We start from the raw sequence: 25,293 nt of genomic DNA on the forward strand, positions 1-25,293 counted from the left end.
CTATAGACTAGACTATAGACTAGACTATAGACTAGACTATAGAATAGACTATAGACTAGACTATAGACTAGACTATAGACTAGACTATAAACTAGACTATAGACTAGATTATAGACTAGGCTATAGACTGGACTGATAAAAAATAAATATTTTTTATGAAATAAATAAATTGTTGGGAAATTTTACTATTAAAATGGGTTATGTTTAAGTCAGTACAAATGCAAGTTTTTTTCTAAAAGATTCCTTAATTAATTTGTACTTTTATTTCCTATTAAAAATAACAGTAAATTGTTTTTTTTTTTGTATACTTTTGTTACATACTGTATATAGTTAGAAATAGAATGAGAGTTAAACAAACCTGATCAGTACTTGTAGAAAAACACGTATCAATTGATCTTTCCACCACCATTTCTCTCTTATCACTTTTCGGTGATAATATCCACTATGTGTGTGTGTCCTCTAGGGATGTCTTTTACAACATCTGTTACCACATGTAGGGGTTACAATCAGTTTTGTATTGATAAATCTGAGAAAAAAACATGTTTTTTAACTAACATGTCAACATTTCATAATTTGGGATGGAAAAAAAGGTAAAGAGGTAATAATAGTAAGCCCTTTTTAGGGATAAGGATTTGGTTAGAGTTATATTTTTTTACTAAAATTATGATTTTAATTTACTAAATAATAATTAAAAAGACCAGTTTTATTTTAAATTTGGTTTGTGATTTTTTTAAAAAAGGGAAATTCCCCACAAACCCTTTTTGGGTTATTTAAACAGGTTTAAGAAAGATTTTGATTAGGTCCAAATGTGTTGGAAAAGGATTTTCCTTAGAGTTATATAAAAAATTTGCCAAATGTTTCTATAATAATATACAATATCGTCTTATTTCGGATATCCTACAATTAAAGATTTTATAGTTACTTCCCTTTCATTTTTCGACGAGGGTATCCACTGACGCTTAAAGTTTGGCACGGCCAGGGACGGATTTTTCTGTGTTCTTGGCCGATCAGTTTATTAGATTTGCCTGTCGTGGTCCAATTGTCCTTACCTTTAGTTGAAGTACCATTTTAATGCTTTTTTTCTATGGTGGCATGATGCCTAATCGATCTAGAAATAAGGTAAACAGCGCATTTTTATAGAAACTATAATACATATTACTGAGTTTATAGACCCTGATGTCACAAATGATTGGCACACAAGAAACCTCTTGGGTTGTTCTTCTGCATAAAAATCATGACCAGGAAGTTGTGTAAAGTTTTCCAGTACGTAAGTTTCTTCATCCATAATTCTTTCACTTGTTCTTTTTCAGATTGATTTAAAATATTCTGAACTTTATACGACTTCAACACAGTATTAGTTTCTGCTCAGATTATGTAACTTTTCGAAGAAGTTGTTCGACTTCCTGATCCATTTTGGGCGAAATAACAGTTGAAACTTAATTATTTATCCTTGGTCCACGTTAGGTTTTAAACCAAGACGTTTCTTATGTGCCAATCAAGGATAAGTTTTGGCTTGAAAAATGTGTTCACGTATTTTCTGACTCTGTCCTTATTAGACAAATTTTTTGTTTTCCGAATCGAATTGAACTTCTTTTCATTCTGTTGATAAGTTCTGATCTATTTTTGAATAAACTTTGAAATGAAAATTTAACGTCAATAACGCGATGAGTTTATCTAGATAATCTAGTTATAACTAGATAAAATATATTTAATATATTACCTGGTAATGAGTGGTCGTTATCAATAACATAATTTAATTTTTTTGAATGGTTTTTTTTGTAGCCAATTATATGGAGAATCAGTCCAAGTATCTAAAGCATCTATCGAACGTTTGTGGTTCGAATCAAAGTTGATATCAGTGTTTTTTTTAAACCGTCGATTTATACTTTTATGTAAAAACTATTCTAAAAAGTTGTATAAAATAACTTTTAAATTGTGCATTGAGTAACCGGATAGTCAAACAAATACAAAAAATTACTGTAGAGAAAGCTATAAGCCCGGAAACGTCGGGTAAGCACATTTGTAATTAATTATTTTTTGAACTTCGTCGAACAAAAATAATTATTTATTCACCACATTGCTTCAATATAACTTGCCTGCTTACCGGGTAAGTAAAGTTTATTTTCTGGGGCTGTGGATTAGTTCTATTTTTGAACAAACTTTGAATGAAATTCTGCTCAGATTTGGTAACTGAATTAAAAAATTGTTGGACTCGATCGAGATTATGGATTAGACTATTGTCCACTTTTATGTGGCATTTTGGCATACGGTTACTATTACTTATTCTGTACCATATTTAGAAAATTGTCATTATGATATTATGACCAATTGGGTAAATATTTCCATGGTTAAGCTTAACTCAGACCATTTTACCAATTGACCAAGTGAAATGTAAGACTATCATGAATATGAATTTAGTTGCGATCAGGTAACAAAGATCAATACAAAAATCACTATAACATGAAATTCAAATAGGAAATAAAAATAACAAGGTAAAAACGAACTTCTGAAAAAAACATAATTCCTCAAAATCAATGAGAACAATTGAAGCATGAAGCGGTGAAGTTGGACAAAGGAAAAAAATGAATTCATCATATAGAAAACGTACGTAACGTACGTTCAGTGTGGCAGGCAACAGCAGCTATACATACTTTGTTTTGGCTGACTGACTGCATTTTTACTCACTTGGGTGTTACTTACTTGAATGTTGAATACTTGTTTACTTATCTACTACGTAGTGGCATAAATTTTATACACGCAGTTTACTAGTTTTTGGCTCTATCAATGGCCCGATAACACCACCACACACGGTAGAATGTTTTAAGTAATTTAAACTCTATTGGTGGTGTTTCTTTGTTACAATTCATAGACGAAGAGCGAGCGAGTGAGTGAGTGAGTGGTTGGTTATTCAATGACCATAATTCACCACACTCACAATAACAACAACACTTCAACTTCTCAAACAAACAAATTTTTTATTACAATTATTTCCTTTATTTTTGGATGAATGTCCCTCAGAGAGTTTGTGTGATTTTAAATTGAATTTCATTTTAGATGTCAGAGATTTCTAGTCTTCAATTTTATTTGTAGCCTTAATGGAACAAGTATACTTTTTTATTAGTTATTGACTTAATTTTTATTTTCTGAATATTTTCGTTGTAAAGTGCAAGTGAAGTATGGTTGGTATGCAATGCATAATAATAAATGTTTTACTCATTTTCCTTTTGCTGAGTGTTTGTGCCGTGTGTGTGTGTTTATTTCATTTACAGCCGTGCAGGGGGTGCTATATATCTTAGACCTCAAGCGAAGAATTTCCCATTTAAACAACTATTACTAATGGTTTTGTTTTTGTTGTTTTTATTAAGAGGATCATTTATTACATGCTGCACATACTAATGCTGTCACATTTAGCCAGCAGCTGTTAATGATTATTTCTACTTTAAATCATATGATTTACCAAAAAAAGTAGAGATATTTGTATGAAGATATCAGAAAAGCATTACTTCAGATTGTATTCACTTTATAAGCAAATCTCATTTCTAATGCTTATTTGGGCATTCATGGACTCAGGATTAAAGTTAGAACTATTTACATGCGGCTTTGTTTTGGAAACAAAACAAATACTAAATAATTATAATTTAAGATTTATTTTAACCCCAAGGCAGACAAAATAGTTAATATGTTTGATCAGATCTAAATGAAACTTTTAAGAGAGAGACAAAACCTTAGAAATTAGACCTTAGGGTAGAAGGGGGACCATACGCCACTTTTTTTTTGAGGCGGCCTCAAATTAAAACCATAATATATATTCTTAATTTTTTTCTTGGTTCGGATACTTAGATATGTTGGCTTTAATTTTATTCCTTTCAATCTTTCCTAAGTCATGCTCATATACATATTTTTTTAACTTTTCCGCACTTACCAAAAACGGCGATACCGCCCCATCCATGGGGTAAATGCGCCAAGTGGATGGGACAGATTTGTAATTAGTAAAATAAAAGAAAAAATTACAAAAATAAAAACTTATTTTGCTGTTTTATACTTTAATTCATTAAACAAAGTATAATAAACCAGACATTTATTGTTTATTTCACAAAACTTTACAAAAAAATTAAAACAAATTATTACTGATTTTTTTTATATTTTAACCTAATTTTGTTCTACATCACATATATTTGGCGCATGTGCCCCACAAGCAGTTCTGGGGTTTAGTTTCAATTTTTTTCGGGCTTCATATTATATTATCGAAAATATTATTATGTCTTATTGTTCACTATTATTGACATTCTAATACTGACCAATATATTTTTTCTATCACAAAAACTAAAAAAGTTAGCACAAAAAGTTCACACAGTGAAATATTTTCACAACTCTTTGAAAAACAATTAATCATGTCTGACTCCCATCATATGTAAAATTAATGTTTCAAATGATGATAGATAATCGATAAACAAAACAAAATTTGATAATGCGATAAAATCGATTACTCGATTTTCAAGTTATTCGCATTGACAGATGTGCCCCTATGGCCAATGATCCCCCTTCTACCCTACATTTTAGCTTAAATTTAAATTTGTTAAGCTTTGACATTTTAAATCCCTTAAAATATAACTTATATTTATTTACATAAACTTGATCACCCCTATCGCAAATCAACATTTCAAATGTAACAGGTTCCCTTTTCAATTTTTTTTAACTAACATTTTTGTCGTGAAAAAATTCCCCTGTTGTGAAATTTGTTGATGGAATTTTATAAACATTGAACAGTTGTTGCATACAAAATCAACAATTGTGAATGAATTCTTTACAATAAGTTCACGATAGCAATTTTCCCTTCGAGATTTCTGGTAAAGCAGACTTAAAAACCAACCTCAGCAAGAATTCTTGGGGAGAACATAGTACACTTCTTGATAAATAATAAAATTTTTAGATGATGTAGACTCATTCTGCTATATTGGTTCCATTTATACCAACAGATATTACCCATTTGGTCCCAAACAGTATCGAATACAAACTTGCGAAATAAAGTAAATTAAACACCAATATCGGTGAAAATACACAAGCTTAATGGGAATTGAATCGTACTCACAAACATTACAAAAAAATGCTATCGAATGGAACCCTCAAGAAAGCCAAGATCACACCGATCGTCACACTTATTGCGAAAGCAGATTCATATCGAATCGAGAAGAACCGAAATTTATTTGATTGTTTGTTAAGTTGGAACATATCTCCCAAGAAAAACATGTAAGTGATTCTCGCTTCTTGATGGGGTCTGTGCTATCTTGTTGTTAGCATTCTGGCGAATTAGTGCTAAAGATTACTTCTTCTACCCGAAATTAGGTGCCCAGAATTTTGTAACACCAAAGACCGTTCGTTTTTCTCCCCTACTTTAGGTCTCAAGACGTACAAGTCTTGTCCGTTATACGATCACATAAACAGAATAATATTCTCTTTGAGTTCTGTGCAGGCCTTGTCAAGATAACCTACTATAGACTCCATCATTTAACTTAATAAACTCCCAGGAATTCTAAATTCCCCTCTACTTGTTGTTAAAATTCTGAAGAATTAGTGCTAAAGATTAATTCTTCAGTGCCACCCAAAATTAGCTTTTCAAAATTTTGTAACACTAAAGACCCAAATATCAGATTTAATAATGCATAGAATAGTCTAATAGTCTGGTCTATAAGAGGGTAAGCTTCATCACCAATATCGGCAAGTAATTAAAGAAGAAATTAGAGATCTCTTACCCAGAGCCAAAAATGCTATTATCAATATAAATGTAATGCTTTTTTCGTAACAATTTATTATTGAAATACTCTAAAATATAATGTACCGAAGCAATTTTACTTATTTTTCCGGTACTTACATGAAGTAAATTCTACTTCTTTTCCGCTTCTTTGGAAGTTCTTTTTTTTCTAAATATTTATGCAAAAATGTTTATTTTTATAGTTTATAAAAAAAATTAAGAAAATCACTTTAACTAATTAACAGACCAGTGCTGTGACTAAAAGTGCTTGTTTTGTATTTATATAAAACAATATTAATATTTATGCATAATGAAAATACTTATGATTCACTTCAAAAATGTCTAAAATAACTATGAATGTCGATAGTGATGATGATGGTGGTGGTGTTGCGATGATGATGATGATGTTGATGACATTGATAAAGATGACTACTTTGCAAACAGTGTGGATAAGGGTGATGTTATTGTTAACATTTTCACTTATTCTCAAAATATTGTTAGAATTGTATGACGTTAGGTTAGTGCAGGCAGGCAGTAAAGTCAAGTCAGCCTGCTGATGATGACAACATTTTCATTATACAGCAAAACTCAATGATGTTGGCGGTGATGATGGTTAATGGTAGCGTTACTAATACAAACATGTTTTTTTGTCTTCCTTTCTACCTCTATGTGTTGAATTTCTATTGTTTTTTTACTCATACAAAATTTTGCTGACTAATAGCAATTATTTCCACGTAGTATTTAAATATTTTCCATGTCACATACCTACGACCATACGACATACAACATATGGGTTTGAGTGCATGTTTTTTCGTCATTGAAAATTTCATTTTCGTTTACTTTGTATGTTTTTAGCACTAAACGAACGTCGAGTAGAAGATAGACAAAAGAAATCAAACGATTTTGACTGGCTTCTAATGCGTTGTATGAGTTTTAATTGTAGTAGGACAACTAAATGCGTTTTGGGTTTTATTTTGTTTTAATTTATATTAATACTTTACATATTGTGAGAATATTTCAAAATGTTTGTGAATTAGAAAATATTTGTCTTCACTTTAAAAGGTTTGATTTTGCGACATTACCATTATTTTCTGACAAGATACTTCTATACTGTTGTAATAAGAAGGAGTCATCCTTATATTCCAAATATAACTACAAATTCCCCCGGGGGCATGTTACCCTGATGAAAGTCCCCATTTTGATGTTATTGCAAATCCGGGGAATAGAGGAACTACTAGTATCTCTAGTCTTCCAAGACTATAAACTGGTCATTTTACACCTCGATTTGACATGGAATCGAACAAGAAAACCCGAAAATCTGGTACTACGGGTGGACAATTGCCGCAGGACATGTCCCAGCTGCTCAGTTTGTTGAGGTTGCTTTGGGATCCACAAAGTGGCTGCGGTTTAAACCCAAAATCGCTGGAAAAGTGATTTGCTGTTGAAAGACTGATGATGTACGGTAAAGTCTGTATTACGGAATAAGTTCGGTGCGGTTGCGTAATGACAACAGATGCCCCACAGGGGGAGTGATTGTGTGAAAAAGAGTTGGTGTTAAATTTATATGACACAGGAGGAATAATAACACTTTCGGGTCTTGCCATCTTGTATATTTAGAATAATTGCATCGGATGAATGACAAGTCTGCTTGGTTGAAGATGATGACTGAAAAGTATCTTATATAAATGATACCATTGAATTTTCTTTCCTTGTCATTGTATGTTCAGAAAAAACATAACAAAACAAAACTCTGTTCCTTTCCGATTTATCACAGTGTGTTCTTATTTGATGGATTCATATATTGGTCTACCGAAAGTTAAGCAACGGATCAGTAATGGTCGTTTAATGAATTGCTAAAGTACTTCGACATATATTCATAATGGCTTTGATGGTGATTTACTCTACCTTGTATCGATTTCATTTACTCGGACCGTTCTTATCTTCTTTATATTTTGTTCATATTGCTTAAAAGTGCTAGGTTTTGAAAATGTCGAAAGAAGGATGTATATTACGTAGAATACAACCAGGCCTCTATTGGACCTCTATTAGCTTCTAAACGATCTATGAAAAGAATGATAGTCCATTGTTAAAAATCATGGTTTTTTGAACGAACGTTCTTTGATTTTTCCAATAGGTGTTTCTGAGTGAGTTGATATCTCTCAAGATATTTTTGACAAGAAAAAGTGTGCCTACAAACGCCCGTACTATATGCGTGTAATGTAATGCTAGGGTATAGTACCGTTTTCACAGGAGGGGTAGACAGTCCTAATATCAGCTGATATGACAGGCCAGAAAATGTTCAAGACAGAGTATACTCTTAAGGACAGAGTTGAATCCAAATCGATCCTAGGATTTGTCAATCACATCAAGTTTTCGAGTTATCGTGACGGAAAGTAAAAAAGAAAAGATTTTATAAGCTTGAAAATACAGGGTGATGAAAAGTAATCCTCCTACCAGAAAATGCTATAAATTTTGCGGTTGGCCCCAAATGTCAGTTCTTTTTTGACATTTGTTTGTTGACTATTTATTTAACCAATAATCGGACGGTGACTTTGGTTCAGCGTAAATTTCGTCGCAGATTTCCTGGCCGTCCAATGCCTACTGTTGAAACACTGCGAGGTTTAGCGGGTCGCCTCGAAGAGAGTGGCGTGTAACCCAAGAAGAGTTATACACCGCTCAAAAGCACTCAATGGTGTGCTGTTTTCGCTAGAGGAGTTAACAGACCTTTTTTCTTCGAAGAAGTCCCGGGATAAACGGTTACTGTAAATGGTGAGCGCTACAGAAGTTTACTTTTACTCTCGTCTTTAAAATTAAGATTGAAACTTAAACATTTTGATAATTGTCCTTGCCTAAAAACTCTTTATAATTTACTTTCAATTTTTTTTTAGAGAAAAAAATATCACATTTTTTTTGTTCTTCAAAAATGTGAATGTGTGTGCATTTTTTCAATTGATTTCACCCGTGTGAGGTGAGCTATTTCTATTAGGGTACATGAACTCTTAACTGCAATTTCTAAATGATACAGATGTGACTGCCTGCATTAAAAGAGAATAGGAACAATGCTAATAAATTTTAACATAGAATACTCAAGAGATATATTTTAACTTTATTACTGTGAGAGCGAAAGGTTTTTATAATATTTCTGTCTAGTCAAAATGAATGGTATAAGTAATCGGAATTTTCTCTTTTCTTTCTCTAACTTAGTTAAGAAGTCCATGTTTCGGTTTCCTGTTTTGACTATTGCTTACAAATGTTTTATTCTGGACATGGTTGCCAGTTTGTATTTGAAAGTCAATTATCAGAGACTACACGATGGATCAGTGTTAAAAGGTGGTTTCCCGGAATACATTGTCGTCGTACAAACGCAGAAGATGCCAAATGTTCTAGAAATGAGAAATTTTGATCGAAGATTGTTTGATTGCAAAAACTTTTGAAATGGCTCGGTTGTTTTGTCTGGTCACTTGGGTATAAGAAAGCTTTCCACAAAACACCTGTACCATGTTTACTCACAGTCAAGACAATGCAAAGGAACACACATGTGCAGTTTCCTAAGCAGGAATGTATGTAGTACTCCCTCGTCATGAAACTTATGTCTTTGAAGATCATTTTTATCATTTGTCGGATCAAACATTAAATGCTGTTGAGATGGGGTCTATATAAATTCACGACCTCTCCAAATGTATTTCTCAGATTCTTTGCGCGAACATATTGTTAAAGATCAGAGTTGGAAATGGTTCATGTATGAATAATTCATTAATGAATGTTTCTTTCCTATACGGTTTTGGGCTCTCTGTCTGTTCGGTGGTCGTGTCTTCGTTCCTTGACGCTTTTGGGTTGTCTTTATAGTCGCAGATAGTATCATATAGAAAAATCCAGTTATGAATAGTCTACCATTGAGACTTTCAAGTTATGGGCTGTATGTTTAGGAAATCGTGTTATTCCGGAAACCCCTGATTTCTCCACCTTCACAAGATTGAACAGTCTATCTTGAACTCATATTAGCATTGATCTAAAATTGATTAATGAATGCTTCGTTCCTTGACGCTTTTGGGCTGTCTGTATGATCGGAGATCCTGTCATTCGGGAAAAACAGTCATGATATACTGATTTTCTACGCCACAAGATTTTGTAGTCTACCTTACAATCTTTGAGTCTATTAGCTTTGAAATATACATCAATGGGTCTAGTATTGCCGACCGACCTACGGTTATCGCTTTTTTTCATCAAACAAAGGCCAGAATACACCACAAACCTTGGAAAAAGTAGTAAAGCATAACATGTCATTTGATATATTTCTGTGTTACGATCACCAGCAGCCTCTTGACAGCCTTTGGCCTTTCCTTACAATATCTTATAACTTTCGAAGTAGGAACATTGTACTTAGAGCTCTTAAGGCACATTTCGGAAAAAAATTTTAAAAAGTCGAAACATTAACACCTATTTACACTTTTCTAAAGAATTCCACTGAATCCGAATTTAATTTCAGACTTCCTTTACTATCTTTGGGATTTAATATATCGTGTTCTGAAATTTGAAATCCTCTTATTTTGTTGTTTTTGTAACATATTTGATGTTACTGATGTTCTTCCCTGGTGAAAAAAACTTCCTGTTGATACAACTGTTGCTGAATTGACAAACTTTGGTCTATTGAGAATCGGATCGTTCTGGAGCAGACATCAAATTGTCGTGGAAATAAAGTCACTTTGGCCACTTTTTTTATGGAATAAGCGCAACTTTCTTTAAAAAAAATTTAGAAGCAAAAACTGCAAACTTCCATTTGTATTGTTTTCGAAAGAAACTGCATTTGGAGAATTTTGTCCCTATCTGTCATGATATATATTTAATGTCAAAATTTGCCGATTGATTCAAAACATATGACTTTGGCAACCCAGTTTTCTTTCTAACACTTGGTGTTGAAATAATAAATAGTGGTGGTGCAGTTGGTTTTATTCTCATAGATGCTGTTGGGCCAGTGTCTCTTCTGGCTGGCTGGCTTGGCTGGTGAGTGAATGAGTGTAGTGAATTTTACACATGAACTCTTTTTGTGTGTTTGGCTGTCTGTCTGTCTGTCTTTCTGTACGTTTTGTCTGCGTGTATACCCGTCAGTCATTTTGGCTGTCCGTATGTTTGAACATTTTGTCCAATTGTTTGGTTCTTTGTTTTTTTTTGTCTATTGGACTCATGTGTGTAAAAGTAGATTTATTATTATTGTCATGTTGTTGTTGTTGCTTTTTCCGTGTCAGAGTCATTTATTTTTGAGAAGAATAAGGAAGAAAGAAAAACGAAGCTGTAATAGAATTTGAAACGTTTTTTTTTTGTTTTTGTTTCTTCGTTTCGTTTTAGTGTTTGAACACACCCGTATTATAAATTGTTAGGATTATTCTTTATTATTATTTTTTTTTGTAGTATATTGTTGTTGCTGTGCACATTGGCTCTGTAAAATTTAAATTAAAATTATGTTGCTTTTTCAAATTTTATTTATTTTTTTTTAATAATTGCAGTTTTCAATGCATTTTTGCTGTTTTGAAAGTCTCTGCTTGTCCACTGCTGCCGTTGTTGTTTTTGTTGTTATTATTTTACTCGTGGTTTAATGTACGTGCCTCTTTTATCTATTGAATTTGTGGTTTTATTTTTAAATATTGTTTTTAGTTTTTATTGCAATCATCAACTAATATTCTTTTATTGTTGTTTTTTTTTAAGTATTTCAATGCTTTTTTTCTGTAGTTTTCTTATATTTGTCTGTCTGTCAGTTTGTTTTGTCTGCCTTTGTACAAGTGAGTGAGTTTTGTTTTGCTGCTGTTATCATGAACCAGTTTGCCTTGCCTGTCTTTTTTGTATATTTTGTTGTTTTGGTGATTTCTGTTTCTTTATTATTATTTTGTTTTATTGTTATTGTTGCTGTTGCTTTTTTTATAGTGTAGCTCTTCATAAATTTTCATTCGTGGCTTGTTTTTTTATTATTTTTTCTTAAACACTTAGTTTGATTTGATTTATTTTCATCTGTTTAATTGGCTTTTTGTATAAAAACAAAGCCAGAAATATATTCAACATAAAAATAAACAAGTTTTATATATTTTCCTCTTTTGTTGGCTTCTTATTTCTTTTGTGTTATTCTTTTCCTGAATTTTGTTTTATAAATCCACCTTCTATCTATTATTTGAGTCTCTTTTCTTCCTGTTCTCTTCTTTTTTTCTTTCGCTCTCTCTCTCCGTTTTATGTTTAGCTTTTGTTTTTTGGAAATAATCCCCTTACTCACCTCTTTATGAGGGTTTACTTATAGTTTTTTCTAGCTCAGTGTTAGATTACAGATGAGAATAGTAAACGTAATAAAGAATTTCTTAAATATCTATTTATTCTCCTGCACAGTGGTTTTAAATTGTATCTATGTGGAATTTTACACTCAATTATTTCTTTTGGAAACTCTAACTCGCCTTTGTATAGAAAACATATTGCTCTTAAACAGCAAAACACAGTGAGCTCTCTTGTACTCTTTTTTTAAACGTACGTGCGTTCACAAATATATAAAAAACCGACAAAACCAGTCAGAGAATAAATTTTTTACTCTCTGACTTTCGCTGCTCTAAAGAAAATTGTTACTCTCACTTAAGTTTCTATAGAAAATAGACCCAATTTCTTCTATTGGTTTTGTTGAAGTTTCTACATGGCGAAACTAATAAGGTGAAGTTATTTTTAACAGCTGGTTGTTTTTTTGTCCATGGAAATTTAGCCCGAAGCTGTCAAACTTCATTTAAAAAAAATCTCTTTCAAACCCGACGCTGTCAAACTACATATAACAAAATTTCATGAATTCGACGCAAAATGAAATGACTTCACCTTTGAAGTTTCTATAACGAATTGCTGATATCTAAAAACAACAATTTTTCTCTCTCTTTTTTTTTTGTCTCACGCATTTTTCTATAGAAAACTGTTGACATAAAATGCTTTTTCTTTTTATTTTCTTATATATAATTCTTTCTCTAACATATTTTTATAAGAAATATGTTCTCTCACATTCTTTTCAATAGAAAACATAATCTTCTGGGGATTTTTATACGTAAAACTCTTATATCATTAATTTTTTTCAGAATACAGCTTCTTATACATATTTTTCCTTAGAGAACTACTTCTCTTAAACATAGAAATCAATGTGAATTGTAACTCTTCTTCATATTTTTATAAGAAATTTGTTCTCTCACATTCTTTTCAATAGAAATCTTCTGGGGATTTTTTTACGTAAAACTCTTATATCATTAATTTCTTTTCTTGAAAACTATAAAGAAAACTTTCTGTCACATAGTTTTCTATAGAAAACTTACATTCTAATACATTTTTCTATAGTACATTTTTCTATTAAATCATATTCCAATAAAAAAAACTTAATCTCATTGATTTTCTATGAATAAGAGTTCTCTTACAAATTTATCAGCACTATTATAACTATTTTTCCCTATAGAAGTACTTCTTTTACACATCTCAAAGAATAATTTTACTCTCAAACATACATAGAAAACAATTTGTATCATAAACTCTTCTATAGAATACTGTGTTGATCATTACACGCTGATGCACGATCATGCACTCACTATTCTATATAAAACTAAGAGGGAGATTTACACTGTAAATGAACTGTATAAGTCACAAAGTCTTCTGTAGAATCCTTTCTATTTTTGTGTTAGTATGAGTCATACATTGTTCCTTAGAACACTATTTTTGTTACACATTTATCGAAAGAATAAAATACATATTTTTTCCCTATAAAAGTAGTGCTCTTACACATCCAATAGAATAATATTTCTTTAAATTTATTTTCTCATATTTTTTTCCAAATAATTGTTTCTCTCACATAACTTTGTATAGATAACTGTTTCTTTTAAACATTTATCTAAGCAAAATAGTTTTTTTAATATTTTTAAACCATTCTTATAAAGAAAATTGTTTTTCTCACATACTTTTCTATAAAAAAAAACTGTCACTCATTAATTTTTCTTAAAAAAAAAATATTTCTCTCTTGACATTTTATTAAATAGTTTTCTTTTCAAGCCATTTTGAAAATGGTTTTCTCATGATTTTTTCCAAAGAATTGTTTCTCTCACATAATTTTGTATAGATAACTGTTTCTTTTACTCATTTATCTAAAAAATAGTTTTTTTTTTTTAATATTTTTAAACCCTTCTTAAATAGAAAAGTTTCTTTGACATACTTTTCTATAAAAAACTGTCTCACTTATTTTTCTTAAAAAATTTATTTCTCTCTTGACATTTTATTAAATAGTTTTCTTTTCAAGCGATTTTCTATAAATAACTATTACCCCCACCTATTTTTCTATAGAAAACTTTTTCTTTTTAAAAATGTTTTTAAGAAAAGTATTCTTCTATTAATAATTTAAAATAATTTTAACAAAATTTCATTAAAAAAGTATAAGTTTTCAAATTTTTACCCAAAACTGATTTAAAATATCCATATGTACCTATGAGTTCTTTTCTGAACTCTAATCGCCCAACTGTAAATGAGTATGAATTACTTTAAAATGCTCTTTCTCTACCTCTTCCCTATCTCATTTACAATATTTATTTTAATTTAATTTCCCCTTTTATTGTCACAAAATATTCAACTCTGAATTTTGCTTTTCAACACACTCATCGAAATTCTCAACACGCAATAGCAGCAATAACAACAATAACAAACTAAAACGCAAAAAATTTTAAGAGCATTTTTCTTTGTTGTTCTTTTTGTGTTTAAGTTCGTTGTTGTAGTTGTTGGTTTTTACTTTTTGTATGAGTGTTTTTTGTGTTTTGTTTTTAATTAGTTCACCTCAATTCAACCTCATTTCAATTGAAACGTAGATGAAAAAAATAAAAACACTTTTCCTCTTTGTGTATGTGTTTAAGTTTTATTTTATTATTCTTTTCATTTATTTTGTTTCATGCTGTTGTACGTTGTTCTTTTGTGTGTTTTTTTATTACTTGAGTAAATAATTATTTTTTACTATTTCTTAAAGGTTTAATAATTTTGGCACTAGTTAGTTTAATAAATTTAATTTTTTCTTTGATTTTCACCGTCTTTATCTAATAGCCAAAAGGCAGGTGCAAAATTTTTATTTACTTGATTTCTTCTTTAGCTGGAATTGTATTTTATACCGGAAATATATAGATTTTATGATTTTTATTATAATTAAGATTTTTAAATAATTATTTTAGATAATGTTTTAAATAATTATTTTATTTTTATTGTTTTATATTATAAACTTGATTTAAAATAAAAATTATTTTATATATTCTATTTTATGTTATTAATTAAGATTTTCCCAGAGTCTTCTATTGAAAAAGTGCCTGTCACACCCTGTTCTATAAAAAATGTGTATGTATGTAAGTCAAAGAACTATTCTATAGAAAACTGTGTGAGTTAAATACTTTTCTATTGAAAACAATGTGAATATAAACTCTTCTATAAAATACATTATAAACTCTTCACTGAATTAGAATCACTAAACACGCAACTGTTCTATATAACACTAATAGAGAGAGAGAGTTACACTGTCAGCAAACTGTATGAGTCACAAAGTCTTCTGTAGAATCCCTTCTCTCTTTGTGCTAGTATGAGTCATATGTTGTTCTATAGAAAACTGTGTGAATCACATTCTGTTTTATAGTTAACTGCGTGAGTTATACTGTGTTATATAAAAAAAAATGAGAAGAATACTCTCGTCAATAAACATCACAGTCTTGTAGGAGTCACAAAGTCTTCTGTAGAAAACTTGTTTCTCTTTATGTTAATATGAGTCATACGTTGTTCTATAGAAAACTGTATGAATCACTTTCTGTTAACTTCGCGAGTTATACTGTATTATATATAGAAAATAGTGAGAGTTTTACTCTCTTTATAGAAATCACTGTCTTCTATGAGTCGCAAAGTAATCTGTAGAAAACTTGTCTCTCTTTATGTTAGTATGAGTCATACGTTGTTCTATAGAAAATTGTGTGAATCACATTCTGTTTTATAGTTAACTGCGTGAGTTATACTGTGTAATATAAAAAAAATGAGAAGAATACTCTCGTCTATAAACATCACAGTCTTGTAGGAGTCACAAAGACATCTGTAGAAAACTTTTCTCTCTTTATGTTAGTATGAGTCATACGTTGTTCTATAGAAAACTGCGTGAATCACATTCTGTTTTATAGTTAACTACGTAAGTTCTACGGTATTATATAGAAAACAGTGAGAAGAATACTCTCGTTCCACAGTCTTTTTTGAGTCACAAAGACATCTGTAGAAAACTTTTCTCTCTTTATGTTAGTATAATTCATACGTTATTCTATAGACAACTGTGTGAATCACTTTCTGTTAAGTAAGCGAGTTATACTATATTATATATAGAGAGCAGTGAGAGTTCTACTCTCTTTAAAGAAATTACAGTCTTTGTATCTTTCTTTATGTTAGTATGAGTCATACGTTGATCTATAGAAAATTGTGTGAATCACATTCTGTTTTATAGTTAACTGCGTGAGTTATACTGTGTAATATAAAAAACAGTGAGAAGAATACTCTCGTCTATAGAAATCACAGTCTTGTAGGAGTCACAAAGTCATCTGAAGAAAATTTTTTCTCTCTTTGTGTGTGTTACATATTGTTATATAGAAAACTGTGTGAATCACATTCTAGTTCATAGTAAATTGCGTTAATGTATTCAATAAATAACTGTGAGAGTCAGAGGTTCAGTCTCTTCTATACGGACATATATTTTTTTTCATGAATTACTCGAGATCTTGGAAACTATGTTTAAGGTACTTGTTAGAACGTCATAGTCTATTGCTTAACATAAGTTGAACAAGTCGGTTATAACTGACCGTCAGATTTGCGCAACGTTTTACGGACTATGTCACCTTGGTAGATTCTTCACCTATGTGGTATATATTTGCTTGTACATACCGTAAGGCACTGAAAGATCCTTTACAGACTGACGAATATGATATTGACTGCTGAACGCTTCTGTGGTATGTTGCAGCTGAACATACTGTTTTGGGGGAATTCCTCTTCGGAAGGGGATAATTCAAGCTTAATATTATAGTTTTCCCTTCGTTCTCACAATGTGAGATTGTGTTATAGCATTCTAGATGTAGAGAGGCGCTATAATAACTCTAGTTTTGTAGCAATTCTAAACTGAATGAGTTTCTCCGAATCATTTTAAAATGGTCGGTGTATTCGTTCTGTACCAATTATTGCCGGAGTTCCCTTCAATGTTCCCGTTGTGGCAGTGTTTGAACACTAAATAAAAAAATGAGAACGTGGATTGCTTTAATTACCATCTCGTTAGATAGAGCAGAAACTCTCGACCCTTTAGAGTTCCCAAGTAATGTAGAGAGGAGAATTAAAAGAAGCAAACGAAAAATTTTTTAAAAAAGTATTCCGCGAATTTTTTAATTTTCAATCATGATTTTACATAATTCTTTCACTGCTTGGTATATAAACTTGTTGTCAAGCGAATAAAAAAATGGCGAAAATCGGGAACATTTGGACCCGCTATTATCAAAAAACTAAGGTAAGGACGGTAAAAATTTTAAAATTTTAATTTTCAAATGCGAATATCTCCTAAACTATAAGAGATAATTTACTTTTAAAACGGAACTCAAATGTAGAAATAGGATCGTTTTAAAAATTTAACATAGCCGAGGTGTCCTAATTTGAGAACCCCGCGCCGGGGCCCTGGTTGGCCTATAAGGTCCAAATTCAAAACCTCTTTGTGCATACCAAATTTCATTTAAATCGGATTAACCGTTTAGAAGTTACAGAATTATTTCACTATTTTTCTTTTCCTATACCACTGTGCAACGTTGTAAGATCTGACAACTTTTTATCACATCTTTTAGTTAGCCGTTCAGCATTGTTAAAAATGCCTTTTCTGACAACCTTGTAAGATCTGACTGACTGTCAGCTGTATATCACAGCTTTTAGGTAGTCTTGCAGAATTGTCAGAAATGTCCTTTTCTGACAACGTTACAAACCAAAAATCGTAAGTTCATACAATTGTTGAACATTTTCTGAATATTTTTCTGTCAACGTTGTAAGAACTGACAACAGTAGCTTTATACTTTTTCTCTAAAAAATAGTCCTCCTTCCACAATATTCCCTAAAACAGTTCATATATCACTTAATGTTCTACTCCTTTTTCTTTTAAAAAAATATAGCAACAATTTCCTTCGTCTTTACGTAAGTTTGTATTTAAAATAGTTCAAAGAACTTTTTCCTTGTCTTTTGTTTCTTTAATATTATTTCTTTTATCTTTTTTTTTTTTGTTGAAAATTTAAGTTCATTAACTTTATATGATTTCATTTCATACTGCTTTTCTGCAAATTTAGCAATTTATTTTATTTGTCATAATTCTTCATAGAGTAAAGTGAAAACAAAAAAAATTTATTTTTAAAAATTTGAGGAACATTTTTGGGGTTCTTCTTCCTAGTGCTCCTTTAAAAGCAACGTGTCTGTATTTTGTTCTTGTAAAAATTCTTGTATAGTCTGTTATTATTCTATGGGGTTGTTGTTGGTTTTACAAGACAAATGTCTACAAACGTTTTTGTTGTTTTTTTTGTTTATTTCTTGTTGCTTTCTTTACATGCATGTAATTTGTTGTTGTCATTTCTTGGTAGTTGTTACTGCATTTACTTGTCAAAGTTCTTCTTCTAGTACGATTATTTACTGTAATACAATTATGATTGATAATCTGTCAAAGTTTTTTATATTTCATTTATTATCTATATATATAAAAGAGTAGCGTTACTGACTGACTGATTCATCATCGCACAGCCCAAACGGCTAAACCTAGAATCATGAAATTTTGACAGTAGATGTGTTTTTGGTTATGTAGATCCACTAATGAGGAATTTTTGGAAATTTGCACATTTACGGGTAAATATTAGTGATTCAAGAAAAATTTTAAATGCACCTGTAAATGAGCAGATGAGTGTCTGGTACTTTTTTGAAATTCGTACTTTTAAGAGGTAAAAATGTGTAGCAAAGGTGATTTTGGTACCTTTTTCAGCCCTTTAAAACTTTTAAACTAATTAACATAATCAAATTTTTCTAAATATTTTGGATACATCTCTCAAAATTATGAGACACCTGTTTCGTACTATTTTTAAAATTCAGTCCTTTTTGGGTGTAAAAGGGACAAAACTGTATTTATGGTACTTTTTTTAGCACATTAAGAAAACTTTTTCGGTTTATTGAATTATTCATATTAAATTACGGACTAACTCTGTAATATTTATTGTAATTAAATTTTTGCTATTTCACTGGGTAAAAAAGTACCAAAAAGGGGAAAAACGGGAAATTTAATTTTATTTTAAACTCATTGAGCCAACTTTTATAAAATTTCAAAAAGTACCCAGGAAAAACTTACATTGAAAAGTAATGAGTTTAAAAGCTAATAAAACCTCTTTGCACTACTTCTTTATTAGCATTTTGAGTCATTATTTTAACACGGTGATGTCATTGGAGGCAAGTACTTCTACGCTCGCTTACAAATAGGGAGTTAAAGAAGTACTTGCAATTTGTCTTACAAAACAGTTGTTGAGTAAGTTGTTTTATTTTTAATAATAAAAAGAGCCAGCTAGAATACGAACCAGGGACTTCGGTTTGTCAGTCAAATGTTCTACTCACTGCACCAATGCTTAGCTATTTTATTGCGCGTCAAATAATGGTTTTCACATACAGAACTAATTTTGTTTTCTTTTTTGTGAAACACAATTTCTAACACGCAATTGAATAAAATGTGCCAACAAAATTACAAAGCCGAAAATAAAGTACTTCTATATCAGATTAGAAGAAAGTCATTACTAGAGTACTTCTAAGTAATGCTGACGGGAGGTAGTAGTCATTGAAAAGTAAGTGGTTAGGGAAGTACTACCCATTACCGAGTTTTTGCTGGGTAGTTTATTTACTCACACAAAATAAGCTTTTGGTATAGTATATTGGAATTCGAGTATATAGGACCAAATTCGAGTAAATTGTTTGGTACCTTTTTTAAAGCACAATTTTTCTGGAATAAATGAATGCAGATTTGAATCGTTTGAGTTTTATCTGTGATATATATGTAGATTTAAATACGGAACATTTTGTAAACTTAATTCTCGAAAAATTATACTTCTAAGCGAAGTACTCTTTTTATTAGTACTTTCCACTTAGGTAAACTTTATTCCACTTTTGGTACTTTTTCTTCCTTCAAATGATACTCTATGTATGTTCTTTAATATGAACTGAAAACACATGATTATTAAACATACACGATCCTCATTGAATAAGATCCTTTAAGAGACAACTTTTTAGTACTTTTTATCTCATAAACCTAGGAACATTAATTTTGACATACATGGTCTTGACAGAATGAATATTCTAGAAGTGGGAATAATTTGGTACTTTTCTATTATTCAAATGGATTCTTTATAATGGGTTACCGAAACACACGGTCCTTATTAAATGAGAATTTATTGAAAGAGATCTTTGTACTTTTTCGTTTTTCCGATGGTACTTTTTGATATTTTTACGATATTGAACATTGTTAGGGTAGCGAAGCACCCAGGGTATGCTTGTAGTTTAATAAATGTTTAACAAGGTCCTTATTAAATGAGAATTTATTGAAAGAGATATTTGTACTTTTTCGTTTTTCCGATGGTACTTTTTGATATTTTTACGATATTGAACATAGTTAGGGTAGCGAAGCACCCAGGGTATGCTAGTAGTTTAATAAATGTTTAACAATGCGTCTGATTTTCATCACGAAATAAAAATTTTCAGTCAAAGCATAGAAAGTTCAAAGTTCACAGTAAAGTAATGAGTGATATTGTCATACACAGGTTTTTCTTATTAGAATTGTTATGTTGGTAACTCTTTCATCATTTAAGAGAAATTAATATTTTTTTTATTTACATTTTGTTTTGTTATGTTTTCTCTATGTGTCATATGTTTGTCTTTGTTTTATACGTAATCTTCTTTTTTTACGATTTCTTAACAAAACTAACGACCTTGCGACTCTACAATGTACATAAATATGAAAACAAAATTAATAAATATTTAGAAAAAAAAAAAATGGTTTTAACAAATTGTAAATGTTAACAAAAAACGTTTAAATTATTTTCAAATGTTTGTTTCTTATTTTTTTTCTATTTTATTCATCAATTCATTAGCAACGATTTCTTAGTTTTTATTTTGCGACTTTGTTGTTGTTGGTGTCTGCGTTTTTTTTGTTACGTTTCGATTCGTTTCACTAGAAATAAGAAAACATACAAACGAGTAAAATAAATAACAAAAAAATAAATGTTCATGTTGAAAAAGTAAAAAATAAAACTGAATTGAATTAAACAACGAACGTAAGGCGTCCGTACATCGTCTTGGTCGTATCGTATAAATTTCAATATAAAATTTATGCGATTTATTTTTTTGTTTCTTTTTCGTTTGGTATATTTTGGTATTTTCTGCTTTTTACTACATATACGATGACAACAACGTCGTTGAAATACATATAACGACGTAGTATGTAGAGTATAGAGTACACAAAAGAAATGTATTTACTTAATACTGTCAGTTTTTTGTCGAGACGAGGGTAGTCTAGAAAATTCATACGTAATTTAATTAATGGTGAAAAACTTTGGTTGTAAAAGCTATAGACTGATTTACCTATGTTCGACATTTGAACCAAATTCTCCGTGTTGCCCTATCTCACGGTGGTACTTTTACCTCTTGTGTATTTTACACTCGGGTCGCAATTTTTGTACATGGATTGAGCCAGTCCATGTACAAGCACTTTGCTCGAGTAGTTGAGCTATCTAATCTCTGATCATTGCTGCCTCGTTGCTTAATTTCCGAGATGTAAAACATCACTTCCGTTTACAACCACACAGATGGAATGGACTCTGTTGATTTGGCAACAGCACCTAGAGACGTAACCGGTAGACCGAAGTACGAATCCATCAAATAAGCCGAGACTTTGTTCTTACTCACAGGGACACACTGTGGTAATTCTGTTATGAACAGAGTTTACTCTGAACATAACTGGAAAAAGAAGGAAAATTTAATGGTATCATTTGTATATGATACCTTTCATCCATCATCAGACAACCAAGCACACTATTCGTATGGTGTGAGGACCACATACCCCACATTCATCCTGTACCATATACAATTAATACCAACTCATTTCCAACAATTAGACCAACAGTCAATCTTCTGTGGGGTTTCTGTTGTTTCGGCAACATCACCGAACTTATTCCGGAAATATTGACTTTACCTTACATGAGTATTTTAAACGCAATTCACTCATCCCACGAAATTGGGTTTTAACCACAGCCACTACGTGGATCCCGAATGAACCTCAACCAACTGACCAGCCAGGACATAGTGCACCCGTAGTAGCAGATTATGTGGTTCTCTGGTAAGACCTCTTTTCAATTTATAAAAGGACTAAGCCAGGCAGTAAACTGTAAACACCAATTTATAGTCCCGGCCGACTAGAGGTATTTTTAGCACCTATCTACCCTCGGATTGCAAAACCCCAAGATCTTCATCATCCACAATATGTGAATGATAATTTGGAGAATACAAGTAAACGAGAAACATGAAGAGGGAAATTTTTCCACCTACTACACTATACAATGTAAACATTCCACAACCTAATTATGTGGCATATCGGGGCATTCGAGTCGTTTTATTTGACATAGAATATTTACGTTGCTTATTACTAGATGGCTTTGTCGATAATTTAATTTCCAGCAAGAGTTAGAAAAACCTTTCAATTCTATTACATTGGTGTTTAGATGCTTGGTAGTTAGATAATTCTCCGACTCGTATTGTATAATATGGTCGCACTAGGTATTTTTCAACCACTTGCTGAAAGTAACTTTATTCTACTCTACCTAACTGATAAACTTTTTTTACACGTAACTTATCAGTCCATACATAAACACTTTGCTAAAGAGCTTTTGATATCTATTCTTATTGCCCTGATAGTCCCTTTACCGCAAAAGAGCCAATAAGTAAGTAGTTATACAACATTCAATGTGATACTAGTGTAAATCGCAGCCAAAAAGGGGTTCATTCAATGATATAGCGAGACATTCGAACATCGCAATCTCTGCGATTGTCCTGCTTCGGCGGAACCCAGATTTCGGACACTTGGATCGACATACTTTGGTGATCTGTCCGACTTGTCAAATATTCAATTAGAATGTCTTATGAAATTCTCACATATTTCATCCACGGCAGCTGGCCTGTTTTTTCTCTTTTTCAAAAATCTTACATTCTTTCCCCCTTTCTCTTTGCCACTGTCTTCTTTCCACTCTTCACTATCTCTCTCTTTCTTTTCTTACATGTATTATTACAAAGGGATCAACATGGACCCAAGTTAAGTCGAAACGGCTACCTGTGATAACCTAACCTGACACTCGTTAGGTAATTAGAAAGGAGGATTTACATATATGTATATCAAATCCGAAGACATACATCTAGGTCTCTATTGGGCCTGTTGAGTGATCCTTCTAGAGCCTCAGATGGGAATTGAACCTACCAGCTCCTTTCTACCAAACTATAACCTTAGACTAAAATCATTCGTATTGCTTTAATAAATATAATTCCCCTGTCTTTAGAGAGTTAATCACCTATATCGCCAATCATCATTTCACGTGAAATAGGTTCCCTTTTCACTTTTTTCGATCGCTAACTTTTTTGTCGTGAACAAATTTCCCCTGTTGTGAAATTTGTTTATGGAATTTTGTAAACATTGAACAGCTGTTCAATACAAAATCAACTATTGTGAATGAATTGTGAATTGAATTGAATGCGAGGGAAATGAAAATTTGAGGGAAACAAAATTTTCAAATAAGAGGTGGTATACAACCTAATATACGAGAATGAATGAATGCTAGGAATTAATGCTGTTGAACCAAACCTTTCAAAACACAGCCTCGTATATCTGTTCTTTATTACCGTTTCTACGTATGCGAGAGAGAGCGTTTTCATTCTTTTAAAACGACAAACAGAATTGGGGAGGGCATCCTATGGTCTACTCCTCATACATGCATACAATTCAACATATTGCTACAAAGTATAGAGTCTCAATAGCAAGGAGCAGGAGCAGTAGTAGACACTTTACTTTAGTTCAGTTATACACAGACGACTAAAGGTAATTTATTTTATTTTTACGTATTATTTTCTTTTTGTGCATGTTCGATTTCTTCTTTTTTTATGATTTATTTTATGACTTTTTATGTTCGCTCGGTTTGTATCTTCTAAAGCAGAAATCATTTAGAACCGAGCGAGCCAGCACTCTGACATATTGCTGCTATTCTGATGAAGCAATTTTAGCACTATGGCGTTGAATTTTTTTCCCCTTTTCCTTGTACGTTTATAATATCATGTTATTGTTTTAAAATTTTTTCCACTATTTGGCATGAGTATGATATTTGTTTTTGCTTTGCTGTTACATATTTATAAAATTATTTTGCTAGTTGGGTAATCAGTTGAGTCGAAATCATTGCAATCTCATTTACTCTCTCTCTCTGTTGGTAAATTCACCACAAAGTGATTTGTTTTATTATTATTTTTATAAAAAACAAATAAATCAAAATTCTTTCTCTTTTAGATTGTATGATATTTGCTTTTGAAATGTTAATATATTTTTTCTTACTTTAACAACTCATCGAACAAAAAATTACTCAAAATAATATAATTTCGCAATTACAGTTTTTCTGTCTGTCAAATTGAAATTGCAACAAAAACACAAAGAAAATCACAGAGAGCGAACAAAATTCAAAGTAAAATCAAAGCAAATGTTAATGACAGTTTATTTGATTTTATTTTAGTTTTTTTTCTCTTGTCACTTCGTGGCTAGTATAGTGTGTAGTATAAAGTATATACATATGTATATATGGGGTACTATTATTATTCGTTTTATATTTATATTTTTGTTTAGCTCTGACGTTGTATTTGTTGCTTAAGGCGCAGTATTATTCGTTTATATGTAGAAATTCGTACAGACATCTATTTGTATGTATATACAAAATTGTATTGTTTGTATTTGATGACGCAGCACCTTTATTATAACTGCGTGTGTGTGTTTGCATTATTTGAGTGGCGTAGTACTAAAGCTCCAAATTCAACTTATCTATACAGTGTATGTAATTTATTTTCAGTGCTGCCATGTTTAATGTTTTAATTAATTGTATCTACGCTTTTTTTTACAAATAATAGGTATATATCCAAATAAAACACATAACCATATGTTATTTTAAATGTTAATATTCGAGGATAGATAACAAAGATGAACTTATATTGTAAGAAAACTCATTGCTGAAACTGCATAAACTAATAAGCTGTTAGAAAAGAAGTTTAAGTGTTTTTTTGTTCAAATACAGTTCCATTAATCTCAATATAGATCTAGCAATAGAACGATGAGGGTTGCCATCGTATATAATATACATTTGTAAAGTCTATTTAGTGGTAAAAGAATATTAATCGCTAACGCACGAAGAAAGTCTCGGAAAGTTATCCTAAAAGCTAAA

At 31.2% G+C, this 25,293-nt stretch overlaps 1 long non-coding RNA gene across 1 annotated transcript in view; it reads right to left on the reverse strand.

Moving 5' to 3' along the window:
* LOC124419605 overlaps positions 1-17,187 on the reverse strand; it is a 21,482-nt gene extending 4,295 nt beyond the window's left edge. The window contains exons 1-2 of the long non-coding RNA XR_006940726.1: positions 14,187-17,187; positions 359-526 (exon numbers count right to left, since the gene is read on the reverse strand). This is a non-coding gene — a long non-coding RNA (uncharacterized LOC124419605). The remainder of the gene's footprint in view (positions 1-358; positions 527-14,186) is intronic.
* Between the last annotated feature and the right edge of the window lie 8,106 nt (positions 17,188-25,293).

The sequence above is a fragment of the Lucilia cuprina genome, chromosome 4 (assembly GCF_022045245.1).
Source record: "Lucilia cuprina isolate Lc7/37 chromosome 4, ASM2204524v1, whole genome shotgun sequence".
NCBI classification, from domain to species: domain Eukaryota; kingdom Metazoa; phylum Arthropoda; class Insecta; order Diptera; family Calliphoridae; genus Lucilia; species Lucilia cuprina.